A 24595-nucleotide genomic window follows, 5' to 3' on the forward strand; every position below is an offset into this window, starting at 1 on the left:
ATGTTTGCTGATGACATTGTGATCTGTAGCGACAGTAGGGAGCAGGTTGAGGAGACCCTGGAGAGGTGGAGATATGCTCTAGAGAGAAGAGGAATTAAGGTCAGTAGGACCACCAAGACAGAATACATGTGTGTGAATTAGAGGGACGTCAGTGGAATGGTGAGGATCAGGGAGTAGAGTTGGTGAAGGTGGACGAGTTTAAATACTTGGGATCAACAGTACAGAGTAAAAGAGAAGTGAAGAAGAGAGTGCAGGCAGGGTGGAGTGGGTGGAGAAGAGTGTCAGGAGTAATTTGTGACAGACGGGTATCAGCAAGAGTGAAAGGGAAGGTCTACAGGACGGTAGTGAGACCAGCGATGTTATATGGGCTGGAGATGGTGGCACAGGAGACAGAGCTGGAGGTGGCTGAGTTAAAGATGCTAAGATTTGCATTGAGTATGGTGAGGATGGACAGGATTAGAAATGAGGACATTAGAGGGTCAGCTCACTTTGGATTGCTGGGAGACAAAGTCAGAGAGGCGAGATTGCGTTGGTTTGGACATGTGCAGTGGAGAGATGCTGAGTATACTGGGAGAAGGATGATAAGGATAGAGCTGCCAGGCAAGAGAAAAAGAGGAAGGCCTAAAAGGAGGTTTATGGATGTGGTGAGAGAGGACATGTAGATGATGGGTGTAACAGAGCAAGATGACAAGGACAGGAAGAGATGGAAGAAGATGATCTGCTGTGGCAACCACTAATGGGAGCAGCCGAAAAAAAAGAAGAAGAAGACGATGTAGCTACTATGTGTATTCCTGTTTTTATTACATGTAGAAACATGTGCATACTGTATCTTTAATTGTGCCTGTGTTCAATGTTCTTTGTTGGTGGTACCCCAAGAGGCGGGGCCACTGTGATGTCACTGTTGCTAAGACCTCCCTCTGTCTATTTATCGAATGGGTAAAAAGGCCTCAGTAGCAGTACATTGATGTTCTTTGTAGAATATTCAGATATTGCTCTTTGATTTAGATTTAGATTTGCATGTTCCTGATTATGTACTGATCTGTTTCTGGATTTTTACCTAAAACTGTGTTTTAGGGTTTGGTTACCTTGGTTCGGCTTGTTGGTAATTCTATTTTACTCTTTTTAAAACAGTTATTACTACTTTCCATTTTTGTGTAATAATTCCTTCATCTATACAGATTCAATGTTATGTCTCCTCAGTACAAGCTGGAGTTTTCACGGTTCACATTCTTCTGCGGCATTTTTGAGATTATGAGAATCTGGAGAGCATTCTTGAACTTTTAAAGAAGTTCACACATTTTGGGGCCGAAGTCAGGCTGAAGGCTGACTGTTCACAGTTGGGGGACTGATTGGATTAGGATGAGGCTATTCTGGAAAAGCCAGTGGACCCTTCCAGGGTGGCTCATTTGAAGGATTCACATTTCATGTGTGCTCATGCACATACACACATTAACACCTACATAGATATGAAAGACACTATATAATAGATAGATAGATAGATAGATAGATAGATAGATAGATAGATAGATAGATAGATAGATAGATAGATAGATAGATAGATAGATAGATAGATAGATAGATAGATAGATAGATAGATAGATAGATAGATAGATAGATAGATAGATAGATACTTTATTCATCCCCTCTGGGAAATTCAGGCATCCAGTACATTAGAACACTCTGGACGAGAACAGGCCATTCAGCCCAACAAAGCTCGCCAGTCCTCTCCACTTATTTCTTCCAACAAAACATAAAGTCGAGTTTTGAAAGTCCCTAAAGTCTTACTGTCCACCACACTACTTGGTCGCTTATTCTAAGTGTCTATCGTTCTTTGTGTAAAGAAAAACTTCCTAATGTTTGTGCGAAATTTACCCTTAACAAGTTTCCAACTGTGTCGCCGTGTTCTTGATGAACTCATTTTAAAGTCACCATCTCGATCCACTGGACTAATTCCCTTCATAATTTTAAGCACTTCATTCAGGTCCCCTCTTAATCTCCTGTAAAGGCTCAGCTCTTTTCATCTTTCCTCCTAACTCATCCCCTGTAGCCCTGAATCAGCCTAGTCGCTCTTCCCTGGACCTTCTCTAGTGCTGCTATGTCCTTTTTGTAGTCTGGAGACCAAAACTGCACACAGGACTCCAGATGAGGCCTCACCAGTGTGTTATAAAGCTTGAGCAGAACCTCCTGTGACTTGTACTCCACACATCAAGGCGCTATATAACTTGACATTCTGTAGGCCTTCTAAATGGCTTCTGAACACTGTCGGGAAGTTGATAGCTTAGAGTCCACTACGACTCCTAAATCCTTCTCCTAAGGTCTACTCTCGATTTTCAGACCCCCATTGTGTATTCAAACCTCACATTTTTACTTCCTATGTGTAATTCTTTATATTTACTGACATTAAATTTAATCTGCCACAAATCTGCCTAAGCTTGTATGCTATCCAAGTTCTTCTGTAATGATTTAACAGATTCCAAAATATCTGCTTAATCCTCTTATATTGGTATCATTTGCAAACTTAACCAGCTTGTTCTTTATATTCCTATCTAAATCATTAATATATATTACAAATAACAGCGGCCCCAGCACTGCCCCCTGCTCGTCACCACTCTTAACATTGGCCAGTTCTGATGAGGTTCCTCGCACCTTCACCCTCTGCTTCCTGTGTCTGAGCCAATTATGCACCCACCTACACCCCACACCCTGAACTGCCACTTCTTTTAATTTGATGCCCACCCTCTCATGTGGCACCTCATGAAATGCTTTCTGAAAGTCAAGATCAATAATCTCTTCTGCTCCACTCTGGTCATATCCTTTTGTTGCCTCCTCATAGAATCCCAGCATGTCAATAAAACACAACCTCCCTCTTTTGACCCCACGCTGACTTTTCCTAATAACTTTTGTCATTTCCAGGTGTTTGCTCAATCTTCTCCTTAATAACTCCTTCCATTAATTTTCCTGTGGTCCATATTAAGCTTACTGGCCTTTAGTTGCTTGGATCTGCTTTGTCACCCTTTTTATATAATGGGATGATATTTGCCATTTTCCAGTCCTTCAGATTCTCTCCAGTGCGCAGTGACTTCCTAAAATTATGTGTCAAGGGTTTCTATCTGCACTCGCTAGCCTCATTAAGAACTCGAGGGTAAATATTATCTGGTCCTGGTGATGTGTTTGATGTCAGCATATTTAATCTGAGCAGTACTTCTCCCTCTACAATTTCCAAATCCCTCAGTACCTCCTTAGTAGTCCCTGTTACTGCTCTGAGGTTATCCACTTACTCACTTGTAAACACCTCAGAAAAATGTAAGTTTAGGGCATCCGCTATTTCACTGCCTGTATCTTTTAATTCTCCTTTACTATTTCTAATGCACTTGACCTCCTCCTTGACTGTTCTTTTACTACTAAAATACTGAAAGAATCTCTTAGGGTCTTCTGTCGCGTTATCTGCTATATTCCTCTCCAATTGTCTTTTAGCCTCCCTGATCTCCTTCTTAATGGTTGCCCTCTTGTTCTCATACGCTCTACGATTCACTTTGCAGTCATTAGTCTTATATTCCTTATAAAGCAGTTTTTTCCTTTGCAACTTCTTTTTTAAATCTTTATTTATCCACCGTGGAGTTTTTTTAAATTTCCTATTAATTCCAAATTTAAAAGAAAAAAGAAAAGTCTATTCAGGGGTCCTGGAGAGGAGGGTCCATCGGATAGTCGAGCCTCGGATTCAGGAGGAACAGTGTGGTTTTCGTCCTGGTCGCGGAACAGTGGACCAGCTCTATACCCTTAGCAGGGTCCTGGAGGGTGCATGGGAGTTTGCCCAACCAGTCTACATGTGTTTTGTGGACTTGGAAAAGGCATTCGACCGTGTCCCTCGGGGAATCCTGTGGGGGGTACTCCGAGAGCATGGGGTACCGGCCCCCCTGATAAGGGCTGTTCGGTCCCTGTACGATCGGTGCCAGAGCTTGGTCCGCATTGCCGGCAGTAAGTCGAACCCGTTTCCAGTGAGAGTTGGACTCCGCCAGGGCTGCCCTTTGTCACCGATTCTGTTCATAACTTTTATGGACAGAATTTCTAGGTGCAGCCAGGGCGTTGAGGGGGTCCGGTTTGGTGGACTCAGGATTGGGTCACTGCTTTTTGCAGATGATGTTGTCCTGTTTGCTTGATCAGGCCGTGATCTTCAGCTCTCTCTGGATTGGTTCGCAGCCGAGTGTGAAGCGGCTGGGATGAGAATCAGCACCTCCAAATCCGAGACCATGGTCCTCAGCCGGAAAAGGGTGGAGTGCCCTCTCAGGGTTGGTAGCGAGATCCTGCCCCAAGTGGAGGAGTTCAAGTATCTTGGGGTCTTGTTCACGAGTGAGGGAAGAATGGAGCGTGAGATCGACAGGCGGATCGGTGCGGCATCCACAGTGATGCAGGCGCTGCATCGGTCTGTCGTGGTGAAAAAGGAGCTGAGTCGTAAGGCGAAGCTCTCAATTTACCAGTCCATCTATGTTCCTATCCTCACCTATGGTCATGAGCTATGGGTAGTGACCAAAAGAACGAGATCGCGAATACAAGCGGCTGAAATGAGTTTCCTCCGCAGGGTGTCTGGGCTCTCCCTTAAAGATAGGGTGAGAAGCTCAGTCATCCGGGAGGGGCTCAGAGTAGAGCCGCTGCTCCTCCACATCGAGAGGAGTCAGATGAGGTGGCTCGGGCATCTGATCAGGATGCCTCCTGGACGCCTCCCTGGTGAGGTGTTCCGGGCACGTCTAACCGGGAGGAGGCCCCGGGGAAGACCCAGGACACGTTGGAGGGACTATGTCTCTCGACTGGCCTGGGAACGCCTTGGGATTCTCCCAGAAGAGCTAGAAGAAGTGGCCGGGGAGAGGGAAGTCTGGGCATCTCTGCTCAAGCTGCTACCCCCGCGACCCGACCTCGGATAAGCGGGAGACAATGGATGGATGGATGGATGGATTCCAAATTTAGGTCTGTACCTGTCCTGCATTACATGTAACACATTTTTAAACCTGTTCCACTGCTCCTCAACCGTCTCCACACTTAAAAGCTTAAAGCTCCAACACATCAGTAAAATAGTTAAAAATTATTATAAAAGCAAGGAGAAAATAAATAAATAAATAAAATAGCAGTTTGTTTATCCCCAGGAGTAATTTGGCAAACATAAATAGATCCATGTCTAAACATATACTGTATGTATACACACACAGAGGCCTCTTCCAAATGCATTCAAAGTCATCTGCATGTACAGACTATTATGTACCCATAATTACAACAGCGCAAGTGAGCAAAGAGTTGAGGAGACTTCGTGCCAGCAAAGCAGCGGGTCCAGATGGAGTATCGCCATGACTGCTGAAGGTCTGTGCATCGGGGTCCTCTACAGTGCATCTTCAACCTGAGCCTGGAACAGGGGAGAGTCCCGAGGCTTTGGAAAACATCTTGTATCACCCCAGTCCCAAAGGTATCACGTCCTAGTGAGCTGAATGACTTTCGGCCTGTTGCTCTGACATCACATGTGATGAAGACCATGGAGAGGCTGCTGCTTCACCAGCTTAGGCCACAGGTTCAACACGTCCTTGATCCTCTGCAGTTTGCATATCAGGAGAAGGTGGGAGTGGAGGATGCCATCATCTATATGCTACACTGATCCCTCTCTCACTTGGACAGAGGCAGTGGTGCTGTAAGAATTATGTTTCTAGACTTCTCTAGTGCCTTCAACACAATCCAACCTCTGCTCCTTAGGGACAAGCTGACAGAGATGGGATTAGATTCATACCTGGTGGCATGGATCGTGGACTATCTTACAGACAGACCTCAGTATGTGCGTCTCGGGAACTGCACGTCTGACATTGTGGTCAGCAACACAGGAGCGCCACAGGGGACTGTACTTTCTCCGGTCCTGTTCAGCCTATATACATCGGACTTCCAATACAACTCGGAGTCCTGCCATGTGCAAAAGTTCGCTGATGACACTGCTATCATGGGCTGCATCAGGAATGGGCTGGAGGATGAATATAGGGACCTAATCAATGACTTTTTAAATGGTGCGACTCAAACCACCTACAACTGAACACCAGCAAAACCAAAGAGTTGGTGGTGGATTTTAGGAGGCCCAGGCCCCTCATAGACCCCGTGATCATCAGAGGTGACTGTGTGCAGATGGTGCAGACCTATAAATATCTGGGAGTGCAGCTGGATGATAAATTAGACAGGACTGCCAATACTGATGCGCTGTGCAAGAAAGGACAGAGCCGACTATACTCCTTAGAAGGCTGGCATCCTTCAACATCTGCAATAAGATGCTGCATATGTTCTATCAGACAGTTGTGGCGAGCGCCCTCTTCTACGCGGTGGTGTGCTGGGGAGGCAGCATTAAGAGGAAAGACGCCTCACGCCTGGACAAAGTGGTGAGGAAGGCAGGCTCTATTGTTGGCATGGAGCTGGACAGTTTAACATCTGTGGCAGAGTGATGGGCGCTGAGCAGACTCCTGTCAATCATGGAGAATCCACTGCATCCACTGAACAGGATCATCTCCAGACAGAGGAGCAGCTTCAGCCACAGACTGCTGTCACCGTCCTGCTCCACTGACAGACTGAGGAGATTGTTCCTCCACCACACTATGCGACTCTTCAATTCCACCCGGGGGTGTAAACGTTAACATTTAACATTATACAAAGTTATTGTCTGTTTTATTGTCTGCATTATTATCACTCTTTAATTTAATATTGTTAACTGTATCAGTATGCTGCTGCTGGAGAATGTGAATTTCCCATTGGGATTAATAAAGTATCTATCTATCTATCTATCTATCTATCTATCTATCTATCTATCTATCTATCTATCTATCTATCTATCTATCTATCTATCTATCTATCTATCTATCTATCTATCTATCTATCTATCTATCTATCTATCTATCTATCTATCTAGACACATGCCCACAAAAATGAAGGCATATCCACACATGTATGCAAACGCATACACAGCCATAACTGTTACATGGATTATATTTTTAGCTTGACTTTCTGAGTGGAATTGTGGAAATGCATTCTGTCATCTTTGGGACATAAACCAGCTAAGCTGAACTGACATGCACACACAGAAGGCACAAACACACTCGCACACACAGAAGGTTTCAAGCACAAACACACACACACATATATGCACACACGCACGCACATCCTGTATTTTACATGTTTGTTGCTCATCCAGTTAGACCACCTGTAATATCTTTAATTGCAGTCTCTACCCTCGCCCCCTCCACCATTGTTCCATCAATCTCAGATTCACAGGTTGACTATAATCACTCACATAATTATGGAGATGACATTTACATTCCAGGTTATGGCAAATCCATTAACTCACACGGTCTCTTGCCACATTTTATTTATTCATTCTGCTCAGGAATCAGAACATTGAAGTGAATAAAGGAGTCGACTTGTTTGTGAGATGAAGAAGACTGAAACCTTCAATGGGACCCACATAAACAAAAGATTATTATGATGGTCTTACACCAGCATTCTGTTCCTGATACCTGAGCTGTACAAACACATAAGAAGTTACAGCAGTCATGACACAGGAATGACAAATGTCTTTAATAGAAAGTACATCCATCCATCCATTTTCCAACCCGCTGAATCCGAACACAGGGTCCCGGGGGTCTGCTGGAGCCAATCCCAGCCAACACAGGGCACAAGGCAGAAATCAATCCCGGGCAGGGTGCCAACCCACCGTAGTAGAAAGTACAACAGAGTGAAAAACAATACGTAACGCTATACACCAATAAATATGAAAAAAAATATAATTAATGTATACTTTCTTTTTCATGTATAGATAGATAGAGAAATGTGAAAGGCACTATATAATAGTTATAATAGGTTGATAGATAAATATAAAAGGCATTATAAGGTTGATTGATACGTGTCTTTGTATATCTCCACAATTGTGTAGTCGGCAGGATTGTTCGAGATTACAAGTGAATGGGAAGACCAAGCGACATTGGTGCCAGCCTCACTAAACATGTATGGGAACTGCAGTCACAAGTGGTGGCACAGCAGACGGTGAAAGCATGATGAAGTATATAAGAGCCTCTTTAAAACTTGAGAGGAGCGCATACACAGACCTTCTCAGGCACTAGTCACGGTGTCAACCCAATGACAATATAGAAATATATATGAGTTATAGATTTTAGTTAAGAGAACTGCCACGAGGCATCATTGGCACAAGAAAGAATTGACACATATTGTACCACCTTTCTTGACTGGTGAAGCCCAAAAAACGTTTATATACGTGTCCCTTCATATTTCTTCACAATAGATAGATAGATAGATAGATAGATAGATAGATAGATAGATAGATAGATAGATAGATAGATAGATAGATAGATAGATAGATAGATAGATAGATAGATAGATAGATAGATAGATAGATAGATACTTTATTAATCCCAAAGGGAAATTCACATGTGCTCAGTGTGAACCTCATCTGTGAAAAGAATGGGACACCAATGGTAGAGCTACCAGTTGTGTTATTCTCTGGCGAATGCCAATCAAGCTGTATGGTGATGGGCTGTGAGCACAGGTCCCACTAGTTGATGTTGGGCCCTCATGCCACCCTCATGGAGTCTGTTTCTGATGGTTTTGGTCACAAACATGCCCAGCAGTAGCAGGCTGGAGGTCATTTCGTAGGGTTCTGGCAGTGCACCTTCTGTTCCTCATTGCACAAAGGAGAAGATGCCGGTCCTGCTGCTGGGTTAATGCCCTTCTACAGCCCTGCCCAGCTCTCCTTGTGTAACAACCTGTTTCTTGGTATCTCCTCCATGCTCTTGAGACTGTGCTGGGAGACGCAAGAAACCTTCTTATGACAGTAGATATGGATGTGATAGATAGATAGATAGATAGATAGATAGATAGATAGATAGATAGATAGATAGATAGATAGATAGATAGATAGATAGATAGATAGATAGATAGATAGATAGATAGATAGATAGATAGATAGATAGATAGATAGATATGAAAGGCACTATATAAAGATTCATAGAAATAATCCATCCATCCATCCATTGGCTCCAGCGGACCCCCGTGACCCTGTGTTCGGATTCAGTGGGTTGGAAAATGGATGGATTCATAGAAATAATCCCAGACAGAATCTATGATTTTTAGGGACCTGATGCAGAGACTAACCTTTTTATTTTAAATCCATGAATGATCTCTCACAGCAGTCATTCCAAATAATTTTGTGATTTATATGAACTCTGATCAGATCATTCAGCTAGTAGACATAATAAATTATAATAAACATCCTGTAATAAGCAGCCATCCCCAAGAATGCACGCACATGATGTGAAGTACCCAGGCAGGGCTATGCGTGTACCTTTGCCAATTTTCTTTGATTGGTTATCATTGCCTGAAGGTGTGCAAGGTGAGCCTCCCAGTAATTACTGTAAATAACTGCATTGACTACATCAGCACTCTAATATTCAGCCTGGGGCAATCATCTGGTGCATCTTTCACTGATATGTAAGAGGGGCAGAGTGAAGCCCAAATGAAATGCCCACAAACCTGTACGATTGATCAGGGGTAGACTGGCAGAGCCTTTAACAGCTGGTCACCTAGGGAGGCACCTGCCAAAAACTCTTAGTTAAGGTGATATAAAGTCACCTCTCCAAGCTTTACATTGTCGCTTTTTGTTATACGAGTCAGTGGTAACGCCTGGTTACACTATGGTTGTCATCAGACTCAAGTCAAGTAAAACTGCAATCCAATTGGCTGTCCAGCAGAGCTATTGAATGGTGGAGGTCTGCCACTGGATCCATCACAATTGCTGAATTGTGAGCAGACTGGAGGACATATGTGCTTTGCTTGACTTGGGAATCCTGTGGCTCATGCGCTGCTCAAAGTCTGTCACTGTGCACGTCGACTACTAGTGCAAGAAAAAGTCCCCCTTCTTGTCACTTTAATTCTATAAACTCTGAATTCATCATTAGGAGCCTGCACCTGAAGAGTCTGCTGTTAATGTGGCACATTTGGTTGTTGAATGTTTAAGTTTGGAGTTCCAAAGATTCACCAATTAAAACACAGCACTCGCTAGAGCCCACCTTCTTAGCTGTGTTTACTTAAATTTTCCTCAGGATCAATAAAGCATCTGTATATCTATTTAACTTGATGAGTCAAAGTGACAATTTTAAAGTCAAACTGTATGTCATGTTGGGTGTGGTTGTCAGTGACATAAATAAATGAAGAAATAATTACATACACAAAGCTACAAAAAATATATTTTGACTGACAGAAAATACATATATAGTGTTACCACAAGGGGGCACCACTGAGCCCCAAACTACAGACAGTAATACCCAACACAAATTGTATTTGTTATCAACGCCTTCTTCTCCCAAACATTAGCAAAATGACACCAATATACAATTCTCCCTCCTCCTCCAAGAAAGTGTTACCCACTGCCTCCCGACTAGGACTCATTTAAGGGAGGTGGTGGGCTCACTTTTAAATTCAATCTGTGAGCTGCTTCTGGTCTCCTGCTCAAGTCATCCGGAGCACTTCCGGGTCGTGCAGAAGCCAGGACAGTCCTTTCGCCAGCAGCATCCTCTGGTGGTATCCAAAGACCCCAACAGGACTGTGTTTTCTAGGCTCCAACTCCCATGCCACCCTGAGGGGGTCTTAATCTGGTCCAGCTTTGTGGAACTCTGCCACCTGTCATGTGGGGGAAATGCACTGCATGTCTGCTCCATCCATTAAGGCCTTCTGGCCAGACAAGAATCCTTCCTTTATCCCAGCCAGAATGTCTGTCCTTCCTTCCTGGCCCCTACAATGGCTAATTAATTAATTATTTTATTATTATTAATTAATATTTATTATTATAATTAATTTTTTATATTATTATAATGAATTATTCATTGTATTATTTATTCTCACATTTCACAGTACATTTATTTATTTATTTAATTATGTTTGTCTTAAATATTCTTCCATAGTTCATCTAAAGGGCGGCACGGTGGGTTGGCTTCCCGGGTCTTCCCTGCATGGAGTTTGCATGTTCTCCTCATGTCTGCATGGGTTTCCTCCCATAGTACAAAGACATGCAGGTTAGCTGCATTGGCAATTCTAAATTGTCCCTGGTCTATGCTGTGTGTGTGTGTGCCCTGTGTTGGCTGGGTTTGTTTCCTGCCTTGTGCCCTGTGTTGGCTGGGATTGGCTCCAGCAGACCCCCGTGACCCTGTAGTTGGGATATAGCGGGTTGGATAATGGATGGATGGAGTTCATCTAAAGCCAGTATAGTTCTTTTCCCCATTAGACGGAACCACTCTTTGATGCAAAGTGTAGCATTTTTATTATTAGGCTGCCAACTTTATCCAAGGCAACTTACCACATCTGAAAAACAAATTGGTTGCAGTTCCAGTTGGTGCACAGACAGGTGAAGTGATTTGCTCGTGGTCACCCTGTGTGGATTTGAACCCACAGCCTCCGGGTTTGAGCCATGAACAGTGTACTGTACTGCTTTGATCGGTGACTGTGATTGGCTTCTGAATTGAACCAATCAGACTGAAATGAGGCTCAAGGGACAGCCGTGTAATTGCCATTGTCAGGTAACAACGAGTGGGCGTGGTCAACAGTAGGCCAGAGAGGAGATTTCCCAGATGGTACAAGATAATTCAGCAAATATTTAATTATAAACCTTTCACTTCAAATAAATAATTCAAATCCTCTAAATAAATGTAAATTCCTCTGTGCAGTTGAGATACTTCTACTCAAGCAGAGAGCCCAGTGAAGGCCTTCAGGTTTGTGTCTCCAGGCTGACAGCGGCCTAATGCGCTATTAGCCGTACAAGTGGTGTGAAGCATTACGCCAGGCGCACTGATGAAGGGGCCTGAGTGCCTCATTCATTAGAAAAAATGATCACCTTAGTGCCTCCTAAACAGAAGGCATGGAGGACTAGCGGAATTAAAAAGGGAATCAGAGGATGAACCACCAAGAGACGGGGAGATGAGCAGCCACAGAATCTCCAGTCTGAACTGCAGAGGACATTAAGGGTAGGAAACAGAAAAAGGAATCGTGAGATTGATAAAACATGGGGGTATGGGGGGATCAGGGTGGATAACCCAGCAGCATGCCACTCATTTTATTGATGCATTTATTTAACGGCTGAAACCTGATTCAGTGATGCAGTATGGTTATATCTATCTATAGTAATACATAGTGCCTGCCATTGTAGCTCTCCATATAACTTAACAAACTGTTATAGTGAATGGTGACATTTGTACTTCTATCTATCTATCTAATCCTGCCAACTACGCTATCTATCTATCTATCTATCTATCTATCTATCTATCTATCTATCTATCTATCTATCTATCTATCTATCTATCTATCTATCTATCTATCTATCTATCTATCTATCTATCTATCTATCTATCTATCTATCTATCAATCTATTATATAGTGCCTTTCATATCTATCTATCTATCTATCTATCTATCTATCTATCTATCTATCTATCTATCTATCTATCTATCTATCTATCTATCTATCTATCTATCTATTATATAGTGCCTTTCATATCTATCTATCTATCTATCTATCTATCTATCTATCTATCTATCTATCTATCTATCTATCTATCTATCTATCTATCTATCTATCTATCTATCTATCTATCTATTATATAGTGCCTTTCATATCTATCTATCTATCTATCTATCTATCTATCTATCTATCTATCTATCTATCTATCTATCTATCTATCTATCTATCTATCTATTATATAGTGCCCTTAATATCTATCTATTGTGACGCCACCAGGGGGCATGCAGCCACCCTAACCCAGACACAGATATGCAGGTCACAGGTTCAACACACAACACCCACTTTATTTATAATAAAAGTGCACAAACCACCAACACTGCAATACACAGTCCATTCCCTCCCTTGCCACCAGTCCATCCGCCTCCACTCTTCCTCAGGCTTTGTTCACTCCTTCTAGCCGACTCTGCCCTCTGAATGGTGGGACTGGCCCCTTATTATAGGGTACCTGGAAGGACTCCAAGTGCCTAATGAGCTTCTTTCAGCCACACTTCCAGGTATGGCGAAAGTGTGGCCAAATAAGGCCCTGGAAAGGTCCATGCGCCCCCTGGCTGTGGCCCCAGGTTCTAACAGGGTTGAGCTCCCATGCTCACAACATGTGGCCCTGCTGGAAACCAGGGGGGCTGCCCTCTGTCAGTTTGGGGGAGAAACTGTCCCAAAAATACTCTCTCCCCCGGTCCTTCCACACTCTGGGCAAGAGTTACAGCCGCCGCTATACTATCTATCTATCTACAGTGCATCCAGAAAGTATTCCCAGCGCATCACTTTTTCCACATTTCGTTATGTTACAGCCTTATTCCAAAATGGATTAAATTCATTTTTTTCCTCAGAATTCTACACACAACACCCCATAATGACAACGTGAAAAAAGTTTACTTGAGATTTTTGCAAATTTATTAAAAATAAAAAAACTGAGAAAGCACATGTACATAAGTATTCACAGCCTTTGCCATGAAGCTCAAAATTGAGCTCAGGTGCATCCTGTTTCCCCTGATCATCCTTGAGATGTTTCTGCAGCTTCATTGGAGTCCACTTGTGGTAAATTCAGTTGACTGGACCTGATTTGGAAAGGCACACACCTGTCTATAGAAGGTCCCACAGTTGACAGTTCATGTCAGAGCACAAACCAAGCATGAAGTCAAAGGAATTGTCTGTAGACCTCCGAGACAGGATTGTCTCGAGGCACAAATCTGGGGAAGGTTACAGAAAAATTTCTGCTGCTTTGAAGGTCCCAATGAGCACAGTGGCCTCCATCATCCGTAAGTGGAAGAAGTTTGAAACCACCAGGACTCTTCCTAGAGCTGGCTGGCCATCTAAACTGAACGATCGGGGGAGAAGGGCCTTAGTCAGGGAGGTGACCAAGAACCCGATGGTCACTCTGTCAGAGCTCCAGAGGTCCTCTGTGGAGAGAGGAGAACCTTCCAGAAGGACAACCATCTCTGCAGCAATCCACCAATCAGGCCTGTATGGTAGAGTGGCCAGACGGAAGCCACTCCTTAGTAAAAGGCACATGGCAGCCCGCCTGGAGTTTGCCAAAAGGCACCTGAAGGACTCTCAGACCATGAGAAAGAAAATTCTCTGGTCTGATGAGACAAAGATTGAACTCTTTGGTGTGAATGCCAGGCGCCACGTTTGGAGGAAACCAGGCACCGCTCATCACCAGGCCAATACCATCCCTACAGTGAAGCATGGTGGTGGCAGCATCATGCTGTGGGATGTTTTTCAGCGGCAGGGACTGGGAGACTAGTCAGGATAAAGGGAAAGATGACTGCAGCAATGTACAGAGACATCCTGGATGAAAACCTGCTCCAGAGCGCTCTTGACCTCAGACTGGGGCGACGGTTCATCTTTCAGCAGGACAACGACCCTAAGCACACAGCCAAGATATCAAAGGAGTGGCTTCAGGACAACTCTGTGAATGTCCTTGAGTGGCCCAGCCAGAGCCCAGACTTGAATCCGATTGAACATCTCTGGAGAGATCTTAAAATGGCTGTGCACCGACGCTTCACATCCAACCTGATGGAGCTTGAGAGGTGCTGCAAAGAGGAATGGGCCAAACTGGCCAAGGATAGGTGTGCCAAGCTTGTGGCATCATATTCAACAAGACTTGAGGCTGTAATTGCTGCCAAAGGTGCATCGACAAAGTATTGAGCAAAGGCTGTGAATACTTATGGACATGGGATTTCTCAGTTTTTTTATTTTTAATAAATTTGCAAAAACCTCAAGTCAACTTTTTTCACGTTGTCATTATGGGATGTTGTGTGCAGAATTCTGAGGAAAAAAAATGAATTTAATCCATTTTGGAATAAGGCTGTAACATAACAAAATGTGGAAAAAGTGATGCACTGGGAATACTTTCTGGTTGCACTCTATCTATCTATCTATCTATCTATCTATCTATCTATCTATCTATCTATCTATCTATCTATCTATCTATCTATCTATCTATCTATCTATCTATCTATCTATCTATCTATCTATCTATCTATCTATCTATCTATCTATCTATCTATCTATTATATAGTGCCTTTCACATTATCTATCTATCTATCTATCTATCTATCTATCTATCTATCTATCTATCTATCTATCTATCTATCTATCTATCTATCTATCTATCTATCTATCTATCTATCTATCTATCTATCTATCTATCTATCTATCTATCTATCTATCTATCTATCTATCTATCTATCTATCATCTATTGTCACTTCCGTTCTCCTACTTTATAATGCCTTACACATATTGTGACAACGAGGAATCTGATCAAATTGATTCAAAATGTTTTAAAAGTAAATTGTGACGGTGGGTGGTGAGCCCTTTTTTATGTCGTTCTACAACCCCAATGACATTGTGACCATTCAAGAATACAACGTAGAGCTCTCCAAAATTCCAACATATAAAAGACAGGAAAGGAAAAGTAAATTAAAATTGAACAAAACCGGTTGACTTGCCTGATTCCTTGGTGACGCGTCTCTCTTATTACTATGGAAATTAATGGTTACGGATTAAAATAAAAGTGCTAAACCAAATGAGCCTTTTCACATGAATGCCGATAACATGACAGCTTAATGTTGATTTAAGCGCTGATCCGCACATGTTCGGGATATTCAGTGAAAACGTCTTTGATATGAATTCAATTGGACTTTATGTCCTCGCTCAGTTCAGCGTTGAACAGATTTAGTGACCCCGTTAGGAGTGTTAAAAACCTTTAATTAATTACACCGGTGGAGGCTGATAATACCATTATTGTAATTGACTTATAAATGCTCATCAATATGTCAGAAGAAAAAGTAATTATCAGAGAGTGTTTCTAAATGTATAAATATTTAAGATATGTACAGTATCTTCTAATTATGTAGTCTTTGAATATGAGAGGAAAAAATATGAGGGACTTTTTTGAACTTAATCTTACTAGTAAATACTTCTTATTTGAGCACAGCCTGGAAACAATGCCATAACTTCTTGAACATCCCATTGATTTTGAAATATAGTCCAGTGTGGCCTGAAATATGGACAGAAATACCAGAGGCCACTCATATCAGAGTCGGTCATATTTTACTGTCTGATAAAACTCCATTTTTCCCTTGGCTGGTATTTGCCAGTTCCCTTTATTCCTTTTGTTGCTGGTTTTCTCACGTTACTCTAATATCCCATCATCCAGCTAATATTTTTTCGTTAGCTAATTTCCTTGGCCTGTTTCTTTCAGATTAGACTTCATTTGTTTAATGTGGTTTAGGTGTTTGTGTTTTTTATATTTTCCAACCAGATTAATTCCTCATTCCCTGGGTCCTTAGATGCTGTAACACTATGAGACGAGACAAAATAAAAAGCTGGCACACTTCTGTTGTGAAACCTCATTTTTTGTAAGAAAAGTAAAAGAACCAATGAGAGCAAAACATCTTAAAGAGTTAGATGACCTCAGACAGTGGACGTATGGTATCTGACTTGTCAATACAGGACTTCCATCTCCTGTCCTCTATGGTCCAAGAATGACTAACCTCTTCGAGTGGTTGATTGGTTTATATACTGTGGGTCCTGACATAGGTGGGACTTACGTATGGGAAGTGACCTCAGTTGGCTTAAGAGTGTTCTTCAAAACTGAGGAGGTTGGCAGTAAAGGCACTAGCAACTCTCGGTGTGGAGTGCTTATATATTATTCAGGCAACCTTTGGCCTCGGAATTGTGGGCTTGAATGGGATAGAGAATCATGAGGTGCTGGTGGTACACTGATTTGTGAGGATGAAGAGTCGAATTTCCGACTGGCAGTCCATCAAGCGTTATCTACACAGAAGGTTGCCGCTTCCTGGGTTCGTCCCCTGGATTACTTTTCTCCACTTTTCACCACTACTTTGTTACTGCTGTGAATTGATTCTTCATGGTCTCTCTTTTGGTCACTCCTCTCAGGATCTCCCATCTCTAATGCTTACAACTACTAGAACATTCTTCCCAGCAGTAGACATCGATGTCTATGGGTTTCATGTCATGCTTGAAGTTGAGGCGTGGATGACCTCACGCCCTGATACCAGTGGCCAGCTCATTGTCCAAGAGAACCCCAGAAATGGTCCCATCAGAAAACTGGTTAGAAGTGCAAAATCCAGCAAAGCTGTTGCAGCACCAGTAGGATCGTGATACGTCTTTGCCGCTCGCGTATGTGGATTTCACTTTCACCAAACAACAAATCTTTTAATTCTTACGGATACGCCTCTTCATTGGGAACAAACACTACTTTTCCCTGATGGCAACACAAATTAGATGATCTACAAGTCTCCGACTTAAAGTTGAAATCTGAACAATATATTCAATCTCTTTTCGCTCTTCTGTTATTTCACTGAGTAATAATTTCCGTTTGTTTTCGCCAATGCGATCTTCACTATCAGTTTTTGGAGACTTTCGAATTTTCGCACTTCCATGATCTCTAACCTGCTCTGCATGTGTACCGAGCCAACGTTTTTGAATTCTTTACGATGTTCTACTTTGTCATCTACTCTTCGTCTTTTATTTCCGGCCCCGGGCCTGGTTAAATCTCTTGGCACAAAGTCTCGTCTCGCGGGACGTGAAGTGTCTCTCTGAAAAAGTCTCGTCTCGTCCCAGGATTTTTTTTATTATAATAGAGATTTGTGTTTTGTTATTAAATACCAAGAGTGTACAGGTGTTGTGTTTTGCCAGCTCTTTACGTACACTGCTTGCTCTCCACTCAATTAGTATAATGAAATTATAAGATTGCATTTTAAGCTCTATAGCGTTTGTATTTGACGTATCTGTAGGGTTGTATTCGGCAGAAGCAGTTTGTGTAACCTTATCAGGCTGTGGGCCCCATGGATTTAGAATTGTCCCTTCCTGGAAGAGTCTCCAGATTGATGTCAATTCTTTGCTTGCACTTGTATTAGTGGCGCTTTGTTTTTCATAAAAACCAAAAAAAACAACGGCAGTAACAATGCTAATAATAATAATGATAATCCTCCAACTGGAGTGGCATGCTGCAATATTAAAAATGAAATGATCGATATGACATCATGACTGTAAATTCCAGGTTTTTAAAGCATTGCTAAAGACGGATTTAATTCAAAGTCATAATACAAGTGTCATATGGGCTTACAAGAAAACTCGCATCAGAACTTGGCAAATCTTATTCTCTATTGTTCACTGCCATCTGTTGTAATTCAGAGATCCAAACATGCTAAAAAAAGGGGGCATGAGGGCTCTGAAATGATCTTTAATGCATGCAAGAACCTTAACCAGCCTTCCAAGAAAGGCTTATTCCAAATCAGCCAGTCCCCAACTCCTACCTGCAGACTCAAAACGGGTTTTAAAAGTTCAAAATACAAAGAAAGTCCCAGAAATTTATCAAAAGGCCTTACAAGGGGGAGGGTGACCAGAAACCTCTGCTTTGTGAACAAAATATGCAACAATGAACTTTTAAAACATAAACATTGGGACGAGCAGCCACGGCCATTACCTGGCTGGGATGCCAACTGTATGGCAGGACCAGGGGGAGATCATCAGCAAAGGACACTAGAAGGCAGCTCTTCTGGGCGGCTGTGGCACCATGGATTTCCCAGAGGTGTTGGAGAAGCGACCACGTCTCCTAGGGGTGCGTTCAGCCCCCCTCTTCATAACGCAGAGACGCAAAATGGTTGGCACATAGCGCAGGTGGGAGAATGGGGGTGGGTGAGTGAAGCAAGCAGGGGGGTGAAGCCCCCTAATGATCTTAAAATAAACGCAGATATATAATCGGTGGAAGAGTAGTGTCCTTTTATACGGTATCATGATTTAAGTTCTGTTGATCAGGTCAGCTAGCCAGGAGAACTGAAAAAACAAAAAAAAAATCTTCAGTTCAATAATCTGCTCCATCATGTATCTCTGAACGCCTCTCACCTTACCCTCCAAATCGTAACCTTAGATCTTCAAATGAGGGTCTTAGAATTCCAAGAGCTAAACTTAAAAGTGGTGAGGCAGCCTTCTGCTGTTTTGCACCTCAAATCTGGAATATGACTTTACTGATAGGAATTCGCCAGGCTGATATGGTGGAGCACTTTAAAAAACTGATAAAAACTCATTACTTTAACATGGCTTTCTCATAGAGCCATCTTAGTTTAACCCTGATGCTCTGTATATGCAATTAATTATCATTATCATTCATGGTGGCTCCAAAATCCGTACTAACCCCTACTTTCTGCTTCTGTTCTTTTTCCGCTTTTCTGTGGTGCTGATCTGCGCCACCACCACCTGATCAAAGCACCGTGATATCCCTCCATTGATGGATTAAAGGCCAGAAGTCCACATGACCGTCGTCATCAAGTTCTTCCATGTGAACCCTGAATACCATGAGGACTGATTGAGGTCTTTTATGTTAGGTAGAATGCCTAGAGGGGGCTGGGTGGTCTCGTGGCCTCTGAGCCCCTACAGATTTTATTTTTTTTCTCCAGCCGTCTGGAGTTTCTTTTTTAATTTTTTCTGTCCTCCCTGGCCATCTGACCTTACTTATATTCGATGTTAATTAGTGTTGCTTATTTTTATTTTCTTATATATTTTGTCTTTTTTTCTCTTTCTTCATCCTGTAAAGCACTTTGAGTTGCATCTTCTTCTTTCGGCTGCTCCTATTAGGGGTTGCCACAGCAGATCATCTTCTTCCATATCTTCCTGTCCTCGTCATCTTGTTCTGTCACACCTATCACCTGCATGTCCTCTCTCCCCACATCCATAAACCTTCTCTTAGGCCTTCCTCTTTTCCTCTTCCCTGGCAGCTCTATCCTTAGCTTCCTTCTCCCAGTATACCCAGCATCTCTCCTCTGCACATGTCTAAACCAACGTAATCTCGCCTCTCTGACTTTGTCTCCCAACCGCCCAACCTGAGCTGACCCTCTAATGTCCACATTTCTAATCCTGTCCATCTTCATCACATCCAATGCAAATCTTAACATCTTTAACTCTGCCACCTCCAGCTCTGTCTCCTGCTTTCTGCTCAGAGCCACCATCTTCAACCCACATAACATCGCTGGTCTCATTACCATCCTGTAGACCTTCCCTTTCACTCTTGCTGATATCCGTCTGTCACACATCACTCCTGACACTCTTCTCCACCCATTCCACCCTGCTTGCACTCTCTTTTTCACCGCTCTTCTACACTTCCCGTTACTCTGTACTGTTGATCCCAAGTATTTAAACTCATCCACCTTTGCCAACTCTACTCCCTTCATCCTCACCATTCCACTGACCTCCCTCTCATTCACACACATGTATTCTGCCTTGATATTCCTACTGACCTTCATTCCTCTCCTCTCTAGAGCAGATCTACACCTCTCCAGGGTCTTCTCCACCTGCTCCCTACTATCGCTACAGATCACAGCAAACATCATAGTCCACGGGGACTCCTGTCTAATCTCGTCTGTCAACCTGTCCATCACCATTGCTAATAAGAAAGGGCTGAGAGCCGATCCCTGATGTAATCCCACGTCCTACCGCAGACCTCACTATGGTCACACTTCCCTCATACATATCCTGTACCACTCTTATGTACTTCTCTGCCACTCCCAACTTCCTCATACAATACCACAACTCTTCTCAAGTCCCCCTGTCATATGCTTTTCTCTAAGCCCACAAGGACACAACGCAACTCCTATTGGCCTTCTCTATACTTTTCCATCAGCATCTTCAGAGTAAACACTTTGAGCATCAAAGTCATTTGTATGAAAATGTGCTATATAAATAAATGTTGTTGTTGGAGAAAAAACAACAAAATCTGCAGGGGTTCCAAGGCCTGGACATTCTACCTAACATAAATGTTGTTAATTCGTTCCTATTTGTTTTCAGGCTTCATCTGAGAGGATTTAACTCAGTGGGTCTCGTGGTCAGCTGGGGCACCTGCCTTCAGGGGGATGCAAAGGACTTTGATCAGGTGATGGTGGTGCAAAATGACACCATAAAAAGAACTGCAGAAGACAGCAGGGAAAAGGAGAGATTAGAAAAAAGACTGCAAATCCCTGAAGAATTTAAAAAGTCTGTGTCCATACAGTCTATTAGGAGTACAACTAAAATATAGCTATGATAAAGCCAAATTAAAATAATGGGTTTTTAGCAGGTTTTTTTTTGTTCCTCAGTATTAGCCTGGTGAATTACTATTGGTAACGTATTACAGATTTTGGGTTGTTACACACGTGCGAGTAAGGGGATGTTGTGTGGACCAAGTAAAGGTAATTCCATGCCAGGCCAGGGGAGGGCGGGGTGCACTAAATCTTCTCCTGTTGTCTCTGCAGACCAGCCGCGGGAAAACCTAACTGAATCAAGAACGTCACTTCCGGTTCCGGCGCCTAGAAGAACGTCACTTCCTGTTCCGGCACCCAGGCTGATGTCAGAAAAACACCACTTCCGGTTACCCTACATCACTTACTGTCTGACCATTTAAAACCGCCATCTTTTCCAACCTTCATCAGTTCTGTCTTGGACTCAGTACGATCAACAACACTGTTGAATGAAAAAGAAAAACCTTTGCAGCTAGGAACATTATACGGGTGGCTGCCCCAAACCTTTTTTACGTGTGTCGAGTCTGTTCCTTTTACAGGGTACATAACAGCAAAAGTCTTCCTCACCACTTCTTTTAAACTTGGCTATTGGAATACAATACAATACAATACAATACAATTTATTTTTGTATAGACCAAAATCACACAAGAAGTGCCGCAATTGGCTTTAACAGGCCCTGTCTCTTGACAGCCCCCCAGACTTGACTCTCTAAGACAAAGAAAAACTCCCAAAAAATGGAAGAAACCTTGGAAAAGGTAGTTCAAAAAGAGACCCCTTTTCAGGTAGGTTGGGTGTGCAGTGGCTGTCAAAAAGAAGGGGGGTCAATACAATAAAATACACAGAACAGAACACAAGTGATCCTCAATACAATATAAAAATAAAAATATTACAAGTACAGAGCAGAAATCAACAGTAGATGATATCCCATAATACGATTTGGATTTGTTCAGAGTCCTGGAGACCTCGGCCATCCAGCTGCCTCCCCCTATTGGCCATTCCACAGCTGAGTCAGCGCTGGGCCAGCCAATCCGATGAAAGGACCCCTCTACCCCACGATTCCTGCGATCCTCCATCAGAGATGACTTTACTTTAGGCAGACAAAACAACTTGGCAGGTTGGCCGTGGCACCAAGTGCCACATTTGAGTACCGAAAAGAGAAACGGAATAGGTGAGGGTTAGTAAAACTCTCGTGTTACTTCTGTTTTAGTGCTAATGACTAACAACAGAGATGCAGTCTGTACAGTTAATCAGCAGCTCTAGTCAAGGTGTGCTAAACTGAAGTAGTGAGTCTTCAGCCGGGATTTGAAAGCTGAAACTGAAGGGGCATCTCTTATAGTAGCAGGCCTAGCAAGAATAATAAGCAGACCACCATTAGAAGATCTAAAGTTACAACTTGGAATGTAAGGGGGACAGGCATTCCAAAATATAGGAAAGGGTACGATTATTGAAGGCTTTATAAACCATTAGTAGTATTTTAAAGTCAATTCTAAATGGCACGGGTAACCAGTGTAACGATGCTAAGACTGGTGTGATGTGCTCGTATTTTCTTTTCTAGTTAAGATTCTAACCTCTGCTTTCTGGATTAATGCAAATGATTGATGTTTTTCTCAGGTAGTCTTGTTTGGAGGGCATTGCAGTAATCTAGTCGACTCAGTACTATGTGTGACCCCACACATTCCTGGATACACTCCCAATAACATCTAGGTGGTGTCCTGGGGGATCTCTTCCCAGACCTGGATCAGGGCTTCACTGAGCTCCTGACAGTGTGTGGTGCTACTTGGTGGTGTCAGATGCACCGAGGTTCTCAGTTGAATTCAGGTCTTAGGAATGTGTGGGCCAGTTAATGGCTTTAATGCCTTCATCATCCAGGAACTGCCAACACAGTGTGGACACATGAGGCCAGACATTGCCCTGCACCAGGAGGAACCCCACTGCACTAGCATAAGGTCTTACAGTGGCTCTGAGGATTTCATCATGGTACCTAACAGATATCAGGGTACCATTGTCTACATGTCTACATCAGTCTGTGGTCTGTGTGGCTCCCCAAGAATATGCCCTCCCAGACTATCACTGATCCGTAGCCAAATTGGTCATGTTGGATGATGTTGCAGACTGCCTAACACTCACCATGGCATTTCCAGACTCTTTCAAGCCCGTCACATAAATAGATAGATAGATAGATAGATAGATAGATAGATAGATAGATAGATAGATAGATAGATAGATAGATAGATAGATAGATAGATAGATAGATAGATAGATAGATAGATAGATAGATAGATAGATAGATAGATAGATAGATAGATAGATAGATTATGAAAGGCACAATCTAACAGATAGATAGATAGATAGATAGATAGATAGATAGATAGATAGATAGATAGATAGATAGATAGATAGATAGATAGATAGATAGATAGATAGATAGATAGATAGATAGATAGATAGATAGATAGATAGATAGATAGATAGATAGATAGATAGATAGATGTGAAAAGAATGGGACGCCAATGGTGGAGCTACCAGTTGTGGTATTCTCTGGTGAATGCCAATTGAGCTGTATGGTGATGGGCTGTGAGCACAGGTCCCACTAGTTGATGTTGGGCCCTCATGCCACCCTCATGGAGTCTGTTTCTAATGGTTTGGTCACAAACATGCCCAGCAGTAGCAGGCTGGAGGACATTTCGTAGGGTTCTGGCAATGCACCTTCTGTTCCTCATTGCACAAAGGAGAAGATGCCGATCCTGCTGCTGGGTTAATGCCCTTCTACAGCCCTGCCCAGCTCTCCTTGTGTAACAACCTGTTTCCTGGTATCTCCTCCATGCTCTTGAGACTGTGCTGGGAGACGCAACAAACTTTCTTATGACAGCAGGTATGGATGTGACATCCTGGAGGAGCTGGATCACCTGTGCAACCTGAATCAGCTGCAGGTACCGCCTCATGCTACCAGTAAGTGACAAGGACACTAGCAGAACACAAAACAGGAGAAGAATCAGTCAGGAAGGCTAAGAAGAGAGAAACGGTCAGCGGCTACCATTCCCTTTTTTGACTGGGGTGTCTTGCTGTTATCTCTCCAGGTCACCTGTTGTCACTTTCATTTCCAACAAAGCAGGTGACGTTGATTCACAGTCGCTTCTGCTTCCTAACTGGACACTTTGAAATCCCTGAAGCTTCACTGACTTGGTGTTAGACTGCAATGATTAAGTGTACACTTCAGTTTTGTGAACAGTGTACATAGATATGTAAATGTGCTGTATATATATAAGTTTCCTATTATTTCTACTGCAAAATTGTAAGACTATATGCAAATAATATATATATATATATATATATTATATATATATATATATATATATATATATATATATATATATATATATATATACTATATATATATATATATATATATATACTGTATGTATATACATACATTTGAAGAAAAAAACTATAAAGATTCTGTGCTAAAAGGTGTCAGTGTTATTTTTG

Source organism: Erpetoichthys calabaricus, chromosome 12 (genome assembly GCF_900747795.2).
Source record: "Erpetoichthys calabaricus chromosome 12, fErpCal1.3, whole genome shotgun sequence".
NCBI lineage: Eukaryota > Metazoa > Chordata > Cladistia > Polypteriformes > Polypteridae > Erpetoichthys > Erpetoichthys calabaricus.